General features: G+C 41.7%; 1 long non-coding RNA gene across 1 annotated transcript; it reads right to left on the bottom strand.

Moving 5' to 3' along the window:
• Positions 1 to 1151: 1151 nt before the first annotated feature.
• On the bottom strand, positions 1152 to 4938 carry LOC117802293. The gene is made up of 3 exons (XR_004625391.1): positions 4176 to 4938; positions 3832 to 4058; positions 1152 to 2643 (listed from the first exon to the last, which is right to left on the bottom strand). It is a non-coding gene; the product is annotated as an uncharacterized LOC117802293 (long non-coding RNA).
• Between the last annotated feature and the right edge of the window lie 968 nt (positions 4939 to 5906).

Here is a 5906-nt window from a genome sequence, read left to right as displayed (position 1 = left end):
CCCCCAAACGGAACTTACAGTTTACTTCAATAAACAGAAGGACCAAGCATAGACCCTCTGGCAAAGAGTGCAAAATCTAATAAGTGGGATAAGGCCGAGAGAAATTCTATAGCCCACATGACATGCAGTCAGAAAAGGGCGAATGGCTGTGAGGAAGACAGCGTGCAGATCACTTCTCCGACTGGAGGAATCAGAGAAGGTGTCTCCCAGGGGGCTCCCCCAGGAATGGAAAATTATTCCCCGCAGTAGGAACAGACTCCTGGGATGTCGGCCAGTGCTGACTCACTAGGTAATTACGAAGGTCTAAACGGGTGCCGCTCTAGACAAGTTATGGTTTCATGACTCCCTGGAGAGGACTATAATTATTTCAAGGAGAAATTTTTTTTTTAGACCTTATAGTTGGAAAAAAAATGTATTTTAAAAGGACAAAAATGCAGATTCACTTTAGTTTGATTTTAATGTATGCATGATTTTTGAGAAGAGGGAGAGAAAGGAATTAATTATATTTTCAAGCGAACAGCAACAGGGTGCCCCAGCTCCTAATGGGTCGGGAATTTGGAATCACTGCCCCAGACAGCAGATGCTGGATAAATGATGAATAGACAAATTCTTCAGATGCTTTTTTTTTATAAAGGACTGTAGTGTCTCTTGTCAGTAATTTCACCCCACCCCTGCCTTCTAGCCTCCCGGGTCCCTAACCATCTTTTGTGTCGTGTCTTGTGTGCTACCCATTACCAGCAAACTCACTTCTCATAAACCTTCCATCTCCCTCCTGCAGAAGTGACTGCAGGTTTGCCAGAGACTAACTTTACTGGGGCTCAGAAAAACCCAACGAAGCAAAACATTCCAACTACACAAAAATGAGCGGACGAGAAACTCATAAGAAATTCACTGCCAATTATACAATCTCCTTATCCGTATCAGCAGTGGGGCATTTTAGGCACTGGAAGCAAATTCGGACTTTAAAAATAAAACGCAGGGAGAAAACTGTCAGCCCCATGAATCTGAAGTGTGGTACAATTGTGTGATTTTTTTTCCGGCACTAAACTAATAATATTGTTTCTTTTTTTTTTTATTTTATTATATTATGTTAATCACCATACAGTACATCCCCAGATTCCGATGTAAAGTTTGATGCTTCATTAGTTGCGTATAACACCCAGTGCACCATGCAATACGTGCCCTCCTTACTACCCATCACCAGTCTATCCCATTCCCCCACCCCTCCCCTCTGAAGTCTTCAGTTTGAATAATATTGTTTCTGATACTGAGGGACGACAGCATCATTCTCTTGTTTAAAAGTTCAGGTCTAGAAAAACTTCCTTTACATTAGGGGTGGGAAATTCTGCTTGAAGGCTCTAGTCCTGCCCCTTTAATTACCTTTTCTTTTACTCTTCTCCTTCATCATTAAAAAAAAGAAGAAGAAAAAACACCCAAACCTGTGTCATGTCTTGTTATATAGGACGTGTGACTAATAAACAACAGGACAGAGTTGTCCTATCCTGGCTGCCGAAACAAAGCGGCTGATAGAAAAAGTGCCCCTTCATTTTGGCGAACCACAATTTGACTAAAGGATTTCCCGCCAGCGTTCCCTGAAACACTCTTGTCATGGAGAAGGTCATTTCCCTTCTTCTTTGCCCCTGAACCCAACAGGGGCTATCTGAAGAGCAGTCACATTAGTATCTGGGACCACCAAACATAGGAGAATTGAATGAAGTTGTTGCCCATTAAAGATATAGTAAAAACAATTAGGAAGAGAATGGCCCAAGAGAGAGGCCAGACCGAAGGCAATCACCAAGGCGGTGATGTTGGCCTTCATCTGATGGCTTTCTGTGAGTTCCAACCCTAGCCCCGTCCTTGTCATTAGGAGAAATGTGGGCAGGTGTGAGGTTGTGTAGGTTGGTCTTGCAAGATATTCTGACAAAAGAGAGGGCAAGTGAGACCAGATACCATGTAACCACTATAAGAATTATAAATATTAGCGTAAATGTCGTAAATGCTTAAAGTCTAATTATTAGAGGAGAGACATTGCAAGTCTTTCAAAGGAAGATTTAAAGAAATACAAAAACTCACATATGACCTAGTGCCTTTTTAAACTTGAGTTATTGAATACTTACTGCTTGATCTAAATCCTTTTTTTTTTTTTACTTCTGTTTCTGTCTCTAACTTTTCTGCTTTCTTTGAAGGTTAAAAAAAAAGACTACCTTCATTTTCCTTTATTTATATCTTTTTTATAAAGAAACCTCTGAGCTGTTTGCAGCTGATCAGCAAGAACTTCCAGGAGGAGACAATATCACAAAGTTGGACAGAGCCAAGACTCCAGCTCAGACTGCCAGGATTCAAAGCTGGCGCTGACTTTGACAAGTGGTTTAACCTCACTCTACCTCAGTTTCTTCATCTGTAAAATGGAGACAACTGAAACACCTATCTCACGTGGTTGCTGTGTAGATTAAATGAAACAATCCAGGTCAAGCATTTGGCGCTGTGCCTGAGAGCAGACCCACAGTGTGTCATTACTGTTGCTATTACGATCTTCACCACATGCCTCCCCAGCAATCCTAGCTAATCTCAGAGCGGAGATCTTTCTCTGCTTCTCCTGGAGAGCTCTGTTGGAAAGGAATTTCCTCTTCCAGGGAGCTTTGGCTGAAAAACAAATACCGAATAATAAATAATTAAATAACAATTAAAAAAAGAATGTAGACATTTACACAATGGGCAACCACAAAGCAAGACTGGCTTCTTCTAATGGATGCATGTTTCCCCTGGCAGCTAGCTTTTTAAGAGTCTTTCCCACCATTTTAACCAAACAGAAGAATGCAAAAATAAAGTTATCACATGGTTTCCTTAGCATCCAAATTTAACTCAGTTGAAGGAAGGGAAAGAAGGAAAGGACCGAGGGATTTGATGGCTAGTTAGAAAGCAGGGAACATTCATATATTAAAAATAAGTCCACTGGGCCAATTCTTACTTCAATTTGTTCCATGTACTAGATTTTTTCTTTGTTCAGTTGTTTTATTTTTCTTAGGTAAAGTGTTTCAGGTTATAATGGCAGGCTTGATATGCTTTTTTCACCACAGATGAAGCAAGTTGCCTTCAAGATCTGATTCTTTTTTAAAGATTATTTATTTATTTATTTTGAGAGAGAGAGAGAGAGAGAGAGCAGGGGGAGGGGCAGAGGGGGAGAGAGAGGAAATCCTCAAGCAGACTCCCTGCTGAGCATGGATGGAGCCTGACTCAGGGCTCGATCCTGTGACTGTGAGATCATGACCTGAGCCAAAAGCAAGAGTTGGATGCTCAATTGACTGAGCCACCCAGGCACCCCTGATTCTTTATTCATAAAAGTTCACCAAATAACTAGTCAGCATTAAACAAAAGAACGAGGTTAATACAAATCCCCCCAAAATAAACTCTCCTATAAAGTAGCAAAATCAAATACTTTCCGGTCTTGGTAGATAACCAAGCTAATCGTGAGTCCTCATTTCTTCACCAATCATAAAGCCCTGTCTCAGGGGTCCCAAAAGATCCCTTAGATTTGCTAACTTTCTAGATAGGGCTCACCTGAACTTTGGGTGACCCACCTCTCATGTTTACACCCGCGCAAAGCTCTAGGGTATCCAGTGGTTGAGTTCTCTACCTATGCAACAAAACTGTGACTGGTCTGGTGTGGACCAGTTCAAATCACAACCACCAAATCACAGCAGAAACGAGCAGAAATGCCAGCCACAGAGCCTCCAATGGTCTATTCTTCTGTAGAATTCGTTTTACTTATTTTGTGATTCTAAGCATTAAATCCTGCCACTAATCCCTTACTGTGCAATTCCTACCACCCACCAAGAGGTAATAGAAAGTTGAATCAGATACTCCTTCCTCAGGTTCCCAAGAGCTAATAATTTAAAATACAGATTATTCACAAAGGCTTAGTTTCACTCCAAACAGAAATGTGGGGGGTCAGTTTGGCTGTTGCTTTTAATTTGTTTGATATTGACTCGGTGTCCTTCTCTGGCCATCTACTCATCACCGTCATGGGAAGGAAGTTCTTCGTATATATCCTGGCTTTCCTAAGCAAGACAAAGTTAAGACAACACTTTAACTAAAAGAGAATGCTAAACAAGTTACAGTAAAAGAGAGACTGAGAAATCAATATATTAGCACTCCATGGCTGAGAACTTACTTACCAAATCCATCCCCCACGAAGATAGAGATGACAGTGTCAGTCCGACCGGCAGTGCTGTTCTTAGAAAAACAAAGCAAACGGCTCAAATCCGTTTCCTAGAACCAATGGCTGGAAGATTTTACCAGTTTCCACAGTAAGAAATATATTTACACCTTGACCCAGTGCACAGGCACACGAACTGAAACAAAGTTTTCCCGAGTCTGCACCTCCCCCACCGCAGGCGGTGCTCAGTGGGGTTTGCCAACTCTGCTTGATTTCATTTTTGAAATGCTGGTTGCGATTTAGTAACTGGTTTCACTATACTCATGGGTTGCAGTTCACAGTTGGAAAACTCATGCCCTGGAAAATCACCTCCCGTGCTACGTAGGTCAAGCAAAGTGCTCATGAGGCAAAGACCAATGTTTCAGTTCCTATTTCAGTCCCCGGTTGAGCACTGCTTCTCAATTACCAGAGTTAGAGAAAAAAAATTATTCTGGTGCTGGGTAAAATGGCAAGGAAGACTTTATTGAAGACTGTTGAGTAGAGCAGAGAAATGGTGCTCAACCCTGAGTGCAAGAGGACGAGAAGGGATTTATAGCCAAGGAACAGAGTGAGGGGCGTCAGTGGACGGAAAATCGCCATGAGGAACACCAAAAGGAGGGGACTATTCTAACCTGACCTAACAGGATTCTTGCTAAGAACTGGCTAAGGAAGCTGAGGCCAGGAGAGGGGCCAAGGTCTGAGTTCAGAAGAGGGCTCAAAGGAGCCTGACTAAGGAGCCTGACTTTCAGGGGTCAACAGAAAGATGGCATCGTTTTTTTTATTACTACGGGCAAAGAAACCCTCAAAGCAGACACAGAGGTGATCTCCCAGCAGGCAGAACTACCTAATAGCTCAAAGCATGACCCACGGGACTTCTAACCAAACCTCTGACATCCAGAGGCTTTGCTAAAATGACAGGAAAAGAGTTAAGAGATCAGAAGAGGGGACTTCAGAACATGAAAGATTTTAGCAGTTTTTTAGGAGACGGAAAGCAAGGAGGAAAATGAAAATGATTTAGCAATTAGCTGCAAGCGAGGATACAGGAGCATGAGAGATGGCCAGTGCTCCTCAGAACCCACAGCACTGTCAGCCTTTGAGGCACAGGGCACCCAGAAAGACAGGTGTGAGTCTCAGGCCTGCACAAGGGAGCAGATCGAAACCCTGGACATGGGCTGCTGGGGCCTCCTTTGTCATTAATTGGCCATGCATGTGTGGGTTCATTTCTGGGATCTCTACCCTGTTCCACTGATCTATGTGTCTGTTTTTATGCCAATACCATCTTGTCCTGATTTCTACAGCTTTGTAAAATAGTTTGAAATCAGGGAGTGTGATGCTTCCAGCTTTGTTCTTCTTTCTTTTGTGGCTCCATACAAATTTTAGAATGTTTTTTCTATTTCTGTGAAGAAATGTCATTGGAATTATGCCTGGGATTGCCTCAAATCTGCACATTGCTTTGGGTAGTAGGGACATTTTTACCATTAATTCTTCCAATCCATGACCATGGAATATCTTTCCATTTTTTGTATCATCTTCAATTTCTTTCATCAGTGTCTTATACTTTACAGTGTACAGGCATTTCCCTTCTTTGGTTAAATTTATTTCTAGGTATTTTATTCTTTTTAATGCATTTGTAAATGGGGTTTTTTTCTTAATTTTTATGACAGTTCATTATCAGTGTATTAAATGCAAAAGATTTTTGTACACTGATTTT

The sequence above is a fragment of the Ailuropoda melanoleuca genome, chromosome 5 (genome assembly GCF_002007445.2).
Source record: "Ailuropoda melanoleuca isolate Jingjing chromosome 5, ASM200744v2, whole genome shotgun sequence".
NCBI lineage: Eukaryota > Metazoa > Chordata > Mammalia > Carnivora > Ursidae > Ailuropoda > Ailuropoda melanoleuca.
This window is presented reverse-complemented; position numbering and strand designations above follow the sequence as displayed.